Genomic DNA, 11,262 nt, shown 5'->3' with positions numbered 1-11,262 from the left:
ACCAAGTGACGTGGTCGATGACGCTGCTTTAGTAATTATGCACACCCTTAAAACGCCCGTTTTGACCGTTTGGCATGCCTGCGTTTCGGATCTCCACTCCCCGTTTTCAAGCACCTTCCCCTGTTACCATCCACAAATGTCTCATCCTGTCACTCAAATTAGCAGGCATTCGCTATTTTGCGAGCACACGATTTCCGACCGCAATGACTGGTTGGCGCATGCGCATTACAACCCAAACGCATGCGCAGATGTGCGAACATCACTCTGAGCGAACGGCCGCTTACGAGCGGCTCTGGATCAGGCCCAGAGTTCTATGTCACCATTTGTCTCTGTAGAGGGATGGGATTAGAGGACGTTACTGCCATGTATCACAGGGAGGAAGATGCTTTTACTGCTCAGAGATAATAGAACAGATTGTAGCAGAAATAGAATGTAACGCTCAGGTCTGGAGGAGGCGGCCGCATTGTTCTGTAATGTGCTCATGTGGGCAGATGAAACGCACATGTAGATTAGCTGCGGGGAATGAAATAGGACTCAGACTGTGAAGGAAAAAGTTCCTTAATAATTCTGGGCCTGATTCAGCATTGTGCGCAAGTGCACTGCTGAGTGCAGATTCACGATTATCGGGAATCTACAAGCGTGGAGGACCCATTCTACAAGTGTGCAGAATGGGTGCTGCGTAGTCGCACGCAGACCCTTCTATACCTCTGCCTGATTGACTGGCAGAGGCATTTAAGTTGTGGTGCAAGGACGGTGTTGGACCGTCGTTCCTAGAAACGGGGGTGTCCACCCCGATTTCCGGGAGTGGCAAGCTCAGGGACTGCGTTGACCGGTGCAGTGTCCTGGGCTTGCAAGCCGGCCAGCCTGAGTAAGCTGAGGATTACTCAGTTGGCTGGTGGCCTGGGGCTGTCCACCAAGCCGACCACCGATGGTGGCGATGGTGATCTCAGTCGCAGTGCTGGGATCGCAAATGCAGCAGGGGGTGTCATACACCTCCTCCTGCAATTGCATAATAGCAGGGATCGCAATTGCAGCGCTGCCTACGTGTATAAAGCAATAGCCTGGGTGCAGCTTTGCAATTACGATCCTCGCTGAATCACCCCATCAATACAAAAAAACAGTTTATCTTGAATATAATGTGCCATGGTACAAAAATTAGTTTTGGTCTGATAAACTTGATGCCTATTTCAGAGTTGTACACAAACCCAATGATTTGCGTCCCATGGTTTGCGCACAACTCCAATGTTAGAAGATCTGCGCATGGGCAGATCTCCTTCTGCGGGTTCGCTTGCAGTTATCAAATGCCGCAGCCTGATTGACAATCTGCGACCATTTTGGGGGAACGTCAGGCAGTGTATCAAAAATCGGGGGGCGTGATGGACCCGTTTTCTGTCCTTGTAACCAGAAGTTTTCTCAGATGACCGATGGTCACGCAGAGCGATCCGATGGCTGAGTCCTCGGATGCAGCAGCGGTTCACAGGAGCTGGCAGGAGATATCTATTTATATAAAACGCCTCCTGCGACTTTAGCGTATTATTGCACAGTAGCGCACAATTCCAAATTAGGCCTTTAATGAATACACTGATCGGTAGCTAAAGCCTAGAACGCGTTGCCTAAGGGTGTATGCTCACAGGCTTTTACAATTTTGCTACACACAGAACTTTAAAAAGTTATTATTGGATTCTAGGAGAGCCGCTCACACAGGGGGTCTACGGTGGTGTGTGACGCACAGCGCCTGCATTACACCTATTTTGTAGTGGTGTTTAGATGCATAACAGCCACTGAGTGGAAAACAGCTGCAGAGAGGCAATGTGGGGTATATAATATTCCTATGTGCGTGCGTTACTATATTACCTAATGTCACTGTTAGTATAGTAAGAACTCTCATGCTGTTATGTGTGTTGCTGTGCTAGGTATCATTAGGAGCTGCGTACATAGAGATACTGCCCCCCTGCAGCACTGAGCTCTCCCCCTTCATCAAAGCACTACTGGGACAGACTGTCAGATGCTGTGAGAGGCACCTAACGTAGCTCTGGTGTGCAGCACCCGTAACTTAAGTTTTTTTAAATTGGTACAATACTAAAAACAAAGGACCACCTGGGCCTGATGCTGAATTAGAACGCATTTGCGTCCACATTTAAAAGCATTAAGCGTCTGTATATCAGGCATACATCGGGTACACTCCATTTTATTAAACAATTAATTTGATAGAGAAATGCACATATTAGGATTAAATTGAATATATATAAAAAAATATTCTCTTATATAGAAGGTATAATTCTTCTCTTGTGCAATGAAAATATAGATCCTTGCTTTGTATTATGCTGGTGGCACCAGATTTCGGATGATACTTTCAGGTGGTGCCAAAGACTCTGGCACTGAGCATTGTGACATCGTCCCAAAAATATGACACCACCAGCACAAGGTATTGGGGGGGAAATAGAGTGCTGCACAGACTTGGTGCAAACCTCGGAAAACCCCCCTGCACACTTGGGACAGTCCCCCAAAGGTAAACTGCATCATAAAAAGTAAAAAAGAAATACTTTAGATCACCCCAAAAAAGTACTTTCATTTTTGGGGCGAAAAAGTCCAAAGTTGGGGGACAAACTTAAAAACTAGCAAAATAGACTCCAGTATTACCCAGGTATTTTTAAGATTGCAGGTGGTTGCGGCAGGTGGATTTTTTAAGTTTTCTAAAACTTCACTTTAGCAACTTTAAAATATGCTAGCCCCCATTTTCAGGTACCCCAAATTTGCTGGGAATAGTTATTTTCACAAAAAAAATGCTAAATGCTATTCTTCACCACTTATGCAAAGACGCTAATTAGCAGCGATTGAGATCATTTAAGTACCCCAAATACCTTCAGCAGGGCTATTCGGGGGTATCTATAGTGATCCCCAATGTCAGTGCATCTTTTGGGGGGTGTCAGGCTGATTTCCCCAAATCTGACAGGACTTTTCGCCTGTTAGAGTTTCGCCGGGTTCCGTTTTCGCTGATTTCTAATTGAATGCGGGAATAAGCTGGGTCACGTGCGATACTTTTTCAGACTGAAAACCAGCGATGTCGGCGAAAAGTCCGGCATGCGAAAAGTACGGGACTTTTTGCACCTAATTGAATATGCCCTAAGACTCACATTGGACTAATATTTGAGTAAAAAAGTTGTGTGGAAGAGCGATGGGTTTGCAGAATTTGAGATGGTGGCATTTGCGGGGTAGCACAATTTTGGAATGTCCAATGGCAGGAGCAGGGCGAGGTGAGAACATCTATTGCTAAGAGCAGGCACAGGGGGGCACCTAGTTTTGAGTAGTGAGAGTTCTCAGGTGATGTTGTGTACAGGGGGTTCCTCGTTGTTTGGAAGAAACAATTGCACTTTGTAGCAGCTCTGAGCTGGCAGATATCAGGATCATTGTATCATTTTATTGGGATAAATTTTGCCCCCTGCAGTTGCATTCTACTAGGCACAAGGTAAAACAAAGGTTCAAACACACAATAGTGTTTATTTTATTTATTACCAGTTACTTATACAGCACACACAGAGAATATCTGGCCATTCACATCATTCCCTGCCCCAGAGGAGCTTACAATCTATGGACCTCATTCAGAGCCGCTCCCTAGATGCGATCGTTCGCATCCAGCATATGCAAATTTGTCAAAGTGACGCCATGGGAAGCTTTGGCTGTGCGAGCGATCGCTCTGTGTATACAGACACCCACTAGCGTATGTAGAGACGCCCACCAGCAACACGTCATCTCCAGGAAGTGTATTAAAACATTGGTACATCGAGCGCCATCGGTTGCGATCGCAGCGCGTGTGGTTGCCTTACCCTGCCGCAAGAACTGCGAGGACTTCAGTGAAAATAACAGGCATGTGACGTGTACTATGACGCTGCCTGTTAATTATGCATGCCTTAAAAACGGCGTTGAAACACTCAGGCACGCCTGCGTTCGCACTTCCACACCCCTGTTATTAGTGTTCTGTCCCCGTTACCACCCACAAACGACCTCTCCTGTCACTCATTTCACTGGGCTGTCTTTGCTGGCGAGCGAACGGGCTGCAATCGCACAGAGTAGTTTGCGCACATGCAGAACAAAGCATGCGCATCTGTGTACGCAAACCATCGGGCCGCTTGCGAGCGCACAGCGCTTGTGAGCGGCTCTGAATGAGGTCCTATATTCCCTACCACATGCTCACACATGGGTAGGGAATCGATTGGGCCCTCAGTGCTGGGAGGCAGTGATACTAATCAGTACTCTATCCCTACAAATGTTTGTCCATCATCTTTAATCCCCTCTCTATGCCATAGCTAGCAGGCATGACATTATGTAGTGATGTTTGTGTGCCAGGCTCAGGTCAGGTGAGAACAGGGCACAGAGGGCATGAGAACATATGCAGAACATCGTTTCTCGGACGCGTCTTCAGTCAAACCTTCCCTCCGCGGTGACCACTCTGGTAAGTGCTGTATAATTATCAGGCATCTGAGCACACGGGGTCAGCGGGGAGAAATTACATTTCAGCCTCACTCTGTGGTCACCAAATTTCCTGTTTTGATAATAAATCTACTGACTTAACAGGGTGAACTGGGACAGGTAAGTTTTAACACAGATACTCCAGTGACTTTGGGATATTATTGAAAAATATTTATGATCTAGGTAACAAATATAGAATAATTGTTGGGTTATTAGAAGAGTTAAGAACCAGAATCACACAGAAGATGGCTGCCATCCAGCATAACTCACCTGACAAAGAAACAGGCCCATGTCAGCAAAATGAGGTATGTGGGCCCTTATATCACATGTGCAATGCCTTATAACATGGGGGACCATCAGTTTAGTATAGGATCTTGTGACACGCGAAGGTTAGGCGTCTATGTACATCATGCAAGGTATTGTCTACACTGAGCTTAAAGTAGCGATAAAATAGCATTTAATAAACTTTGTTATAATGAATTTTTTTACTTTCATTGTAATTTGATTAAATAAATAATCTCTTGTAAATGCCAGATACTAAGAATGGGATGTAGACATCAAGTCGAAAATAACAATGTTGACATTCAAACCACAATTGTTAAAATGCCGACAGGCAACATGTTGATATGATCAGAAGTCGACATGTGAAATGCCGACATTGTCAGAATGTCAACATTAGAGTTAGGCTGCGGGACAGGAGGATTAGGATTAGGTTACGTGGTAGGGTGCTAGGGTTAGGCACTAGGGGGAGGTTAGGGTTAGGCTACGTGGGAGGGGGTTAGAGGATGGTTTGGCAGACTGGGGAGATGTTATATTGGGCTACGGGGGAATAAGGTTAGGCACATGGGGGGTGTTAGGTTTAGGTACCAGGGGAATGGTTAGGTAGATTAGGGGGGTGGCGTTAGGGTTAGGTTATGGAGAAATTAGGGTTAAGTTATGGGGGGTGTGGGTTAGGCACCAAGAAACAGGTAGGGTTAGGCTATGTGGGTGGGGTTAGGGTTAGGCTACATGGGGGTGTTAGGTTTCGGCACCAGGGAAAGGTTAGATAATCTGGGGGGGGGGTTAGGGTTAGGCTAGGGAGAAATTAGGGTTAGGCTACGGGGGGTGTGGGTTAGGCACTAAAGAACAGTTAGGGTTGGGCTAGGGGGGGCCAGGTTATGGTTAGGCTACATGGGGGGTGTTAGGTTTAGGCACCAGGGGAATGGTTAGGTAGACTAGGGGGGATTAGGGTAAGGCACTAGGAGTAGGGTTAGGCAGAAGAGTGGGAGGTTAGGGTTAGGCTACATGGGGGTGTTAGAGTAAGGCACTAGGAGTAGGGTTAGGCAGACTAAGGAGATGTTATATTAGGGTATGGGGGATTAAGGTTATGCTACATGGGAGGTGTTAGGTTTAGGCACCAGGGGAATGGTTAGGTAGATTAGGGGGGTGAGGTTAGAGTTAGGTTATGGAGAAATTAGGGTTAAATTATGGTGGGTGTGGGTTAGGCACCAAGAAACAGTTAGAGTTAGGCTATGGGGGGTGGGTTTAGGGTTAGGCTACATGGGGGTGTTAGGTTTAGGCACCAGGGGAAAGGTTAGATAGACTAGGGGGGTTAGGGTTAGGCTACGGAGAAATTAGGGTTAGGCTACGGGGGGAGGGGGTTAGGCACTAAGGAACAGTTAGGGTTAGGCTACGGGGGATCAGGTTAGGGATGAGCTACATGGGGGGTGTTAGGTGTAGGCACCAGGGGAATGGTTAGGTAGACTAGGTGGGATTAGGGTGCACTAGGAGTAGGGTTAGGCAGTAGAGAGGGAGGTTAGGGTTAGGCTACATGGGGAGTGTTTGGTTTAGGCAACAGGGGAATGGTTAGGTAGGCCAGGGGGGGTTAGGGTTAGGCTACGTTGGGGGGTTAGGGTTAGGCACTAGGAGTAGGGTTAGGCAGAACAGCGGGAGGTTAGGGTTAGGCTACATGGGGGGTGTTAGGTTTAGGCACCAGAGGAATGGTTAGGTATACTAGGGGGGGTTATGGTTAGGCTACGTTGGGGGGTTAGGGTTAGGCATTAGGAATAGGGTTAGGCAGAAGAGGTTAGGTTTAGGCACCAGGAGAATGGTTAGGTAGACTGGGGGGGAGTTAGGTTTAGGCTACGGGAGGTGTGATTTAGGCACTAAGGAACATTTAGGGTGAGGCTATGGGGGTGGGATTAGGGTTAGACAATAGATGGATGGTAAGGGACAGGGCCAGTATTGTCCACAGAATGACAATTTTGGACCCGGAAGACTTTGCTGGAGACGCTGCAGCCGTGAGAGCAGGGAAGTCACCGCTGGGCAACCAGGGACAATACCGTATGTCAAGGTTCTATCATGTTGATATTTCATCAGTGTTTACATGATGAGCGTTGACATTATGACCATGTTGACACTTTCATGTCAACTTATTAATGTCGACATATCATATTTAACTCATAGGAGTTTGTATGTTCTCCCTGAGCTTGAGTGGGTTTCCTCCAGGTGCTCCAGTTTCCTCCCAAACGCCAAAAACTTTCTGTTGGGTTAATTGGCTTCTAACAAAAATTAACCCTAGTGTGTATGTCTGTGAGCATGTGATAGGGAATATAGATTGTAAGCTCCACTGGGGCAGGGACTGATGGGAATATTCTCTGTACAGTGCTGCAGAATATGGGCCTGATTCAGACCCGCTGACTCCCAGTGTATGCAAATTCAGCTAAGTGATGACAAGGCAGGCGCTAGGCCACTAGCGAACATCATCTCCAGGAAGTATATACAACCATCGGTACATCGGGTTCCATCAGATCTGACTGCAGCGCTTGCAGTTGACTGTACCCTACCGCACTATGAGCACTTCAGTGTATAATTCAACCAGGTGACGCTGCCTGTTAATTACACACGCCTCTGAAACAGCGTGAAAACACTCTGGCGTGCCTGCTTCCGCAACTCCACTCCCCCGTTACTACTGCCCTGCCCCTGTTACCACCCACAAATGGCCTCTCCTGTCACCCTTTCCACTGGGCTGTCTCTGCTGGGTGAGCAAGTGCTTCCCGATCACTCGGACAAGTTCACGCATGCGCAATTGCATAACATCGGCCAGGAATGAGCGAGCGGCTGCTTGCGAATGGGTCTGAATCAGGCCCTATGTTTGAACTGTATAAAAAAACTGGTAATATATAAATAAATATGATTGCCTTATTGATTTTCATAGACCTGCATAGCCAGGATCCAAGGTACCTGAGGAAGCTGCTGATTCCTTACTGCCCCGCTCGCTTACTGCCATCTTTAGATGAAGGACCATTACCAGTACCTACAATCTCCCTTCATATGGGGGGTGAGCCGTTAGCTTTGCGGCTCTGACTCTCTGGATATAGCTGCCTCGCACAATATGAGAGACTTTCACTCTAGTAACCTTCAAAAATAGGCGCAAGACTGGCCTGCTACTTCAAGTGTTTCACTAGTGCCACTTTAGTCTATCTAAATATAAAATAAAGTTCCTCATTTAGGGGGTCTGCCTGTTCATTCGGGCTAGTCTCTTGAACCACCAGATGGATTTTGATGGGGATTTTACTATTCTATACAGCTTTAGTCGAGGAACGTTTAGGTGTATGAACCATTCACCTGTGACAAAAGGGAGCCGAGCAGTGACGATTTTAGTGAAGCAAAGTCACAGAAAAAAAACTTGCACCAAGCTGCTGGCCGGGGTGCTGAATCAGCAAGAGGCAGTGAGAGCCAATCAGAGATAGCAATGTGCCTTGTTGCTTAGCAGTAGCCTAGAGAGGGGAGGGAGTATGGGCCTGAGCAGGGTCACGTCTGAGGCAGACAGAGAGTGAGAGACAGCCTCCAACAAACCCATGAAGATGCCATGATGCAGACACAGGAGCCAGGAAGAAGCCAGGGGAGGCATAGCTATCAGGAATTTAATAAAAACAAACAACCATCGGAACACCATCCAATGATTTCCATTTGAGGTGGCAAACATTGGACCTCCACCATAAAATGGTAAAAACACTACCATCAGATCACAAACATTGATGTTTAGTAACCATCGGCTTTCAATGTCCATCCCTACTCTGAACCTGCAGGTGGACTCCTGCCACATGCCCTCTGTGAATAGGAGGCACCTCCCATGAAAGTCAGCGCTGTTCTCAGACGGGCACCACGGCGAGGAAGCTCAACAGGAAGCCCAAGAAATACAGGGTACATTGTGCAAAGCAGTACACGTCCACTTTACCGCCATGCTCATAGGTGGTGCTTTCACAATCTCCCTGAAAAGCTTTTTAAAAAGTAGGCAAATGTGCTACTACTGTCTAGTGTAATGTGTATAAGGGACACTACTAAGACCACAACCGTTTTTGGCCCGTGTGCACCAGCGGTGAGCACTGTCCCTGTTTACACTATGGGGGGGGTACCAATGCTGTTCTGCCACAGGGCATTAAAATGTCTACTTACAGCTCTGGTCTGTAGTCTAGTAATACTTAAGTTGCGTTTTCCTGTACATATAGTGAATAATGAAAAATAGGCACATTTTCAGGGACAACATTTCCCGGAGACAAATCTTTAAACCTGCTGCTGTCCCTTTATATTAAGGACTGTTGTTGAGTATATAATTTTTGTACCCATTATTATTATATTACCCAGTGACTAGTCAGTTAGTAATTCCTACCAGGGATGTAACGTGGCCTGATGGCTGCCTATGTGCAATGACATGTTGGGTCTGAAGCTAGCAGTACAGTAATTGCAGAAGCTATCGCTACACTTTTATGCCTTCACCGTGACAGTATTGCCTCGGCTGTGGGTTCTTGGTAAATTGCCCCAAAGCCTCATCTCTCATTGCTGTGAATAGCTGTGATAACAAATGACCTCTAATGGGTCTAATATGCCTAAACTGATATAGATGTTCTTTAATCATATTTCGGCTCCAGTGCCCCATTCCAAGTGTGGCCAGCATCTAATGGTGTTTATTTTTATCGTACCACAAATATGACGGGTTACACAGCAACAACCATTTATTTCAAACATACAGATATCTCCTCCTCATACACTATTGCTCAAGTCGCGGCAAATAGCCCCTCTGGGTGCGCTAGGTCCCGTGCGACTCTGCTTCCACTGAGCGTCTCTGTTGCATCATTTTCAGCTAAAAATGCGTCTAAGTTGCAATGTGATGTGGCCAGGAGGATGCACCAGGAGACTGCGCCAGGGACGGATTGGCCATTATACTTACCGGAAAGATGTGCTGGTATCACAGGGCAGAGGGCAGAAAGAAGCAGAAGCATCTCTGAGTACACTACAAGGGGATAGGAGGGTCTGCCCTAATGAGGAGTCCAAGCTATAACCGGCCCACTGTGTACCCGGGTGTGAGGGCCACGTATATTAGGATCTCCTTATAGTGATCACTGATGAGACATCAGCCAGACTCAGGGCCTGATTCAGCAAGGAACGCACAGGAGAGAACGCACGCACTCAGCCGATGTTTTTGAACTGCGCACTCTAGGGGAAGGGTTAGGTTTAGGGTGCAGTGAGGGCAGGGTCTGGCTGGCAACTTTTAGCCTGGGGGCAAATGCATGCAGGTGACCCTGGCAGAGGAGTAGCGCGTGTGCCCGGAGCACGTGCGTGCTTAGGCGACCCCCCCTCAAGTGTTCCAGGGAGGAGGCGGCTCCATATGGAATTAATGTAAAGTAAAAATAAAAATATGGGGCATCCCCCTGTAGGGGCGGTACACCTGTCAAACCGTTACGCAGGTGTCCTAAGGCGAGCTCAGGGAGGACAGAAACCTCTCGTGGAGCAGAAGGGCAAACTCCGTCCGGTCAGCGCTACATGTGCGGTGCAGTCTGTGTCACAGTGACACAGACTGCCCACGGCCGGCATGGCGCTGCGGCCTGGGGGGCACATGGCATCCTGCCCCCCGGCCCAGCCCGCCACTGAGTGAGGGGGAGGTTAGGTTTAGGCACCAGGGAGGGAGGGTTAGTAGTAGGGAGAGATGCTGGTGTCTGGATTCTGACTGTAGGGATCCCGAGCGCCTGCAACCTGTACCCAGCCCATGTGTGGCACTGCACAACCCAGCATGCCTTTCCACAGATGTAGGTTGTTCTAGTAGGAAAACTGTTGTGTGGCATGCTGGGATGTGTAGTACCACTGCAGCTGGCGTGCCCGAAGTTGCCTCCAACTGTCCTATAACCCCATGATCTACACAATGCTGCAGTCTGTGCGTGGTCTGCCAAGTGTTTTTGCTGGTGCTATATGTCCTGTAATAGGGCGCGGTGCAAGTTTACTGCGTCGGTGGGATCCGAATGTGTCCCGGAATTTAATTTTTGAAATATAGCAAAAAAATGTACCCTGCCATTTTTGTACTGCTCTGTACTTGCAAAATGAGCTGCAGCGACCTGTACCAGGAATAGCACTCCCCCCATACTGCCCTTCCAGTCCTCCAGCATCTCATTGTACCATGCTCTTCTCCATGTCTCCCCCCATACTCACCTTCCAGTCCTCCAGCATCTCATTGTACCCCACTCTTCTCCATGTCTCCCCCCACACTCACCTTCCAGTGCTCCAGCATCTCATTGTACCCAGCTCTTCTCCCTGTCTCCCCCCATACTCACCTTCCAGTCCTCCAGCATCTCATTGTACCTCGCTCTTCTCCATGTCTCCCCAAACACTCACCTTCCAGTCCTCCAGGATCTCATTGTACCCCGCTCTTCTCCATGTCTCCCCCCACACTCACCTTCCAGTCCTCCAAGATCTCATTGTACCCCGCTCTTCTCCCTGTCCCCCCATACTCACCTTCCAGTCCTCCAGCATCTCATTGTACCT

Source organism: Taudactylus pleione, unplaced genomic scaffold (assembly GCF_031769625.1).
Source record: "Taudactylus pleione unplaced genomic scaffold, aTauple2 ptg000905l, whole genome shotgun sequence".
In the NCBI taxonomy this organism is placed as follows: Eukaryota; Metazoa; Chordata; class Amphibia; order Anura; family Myobatrachidae; genus Taudactylus; species Taudactylus pleione.
This window is presented reverse-complemented; position numbering follows the sequence as displayed.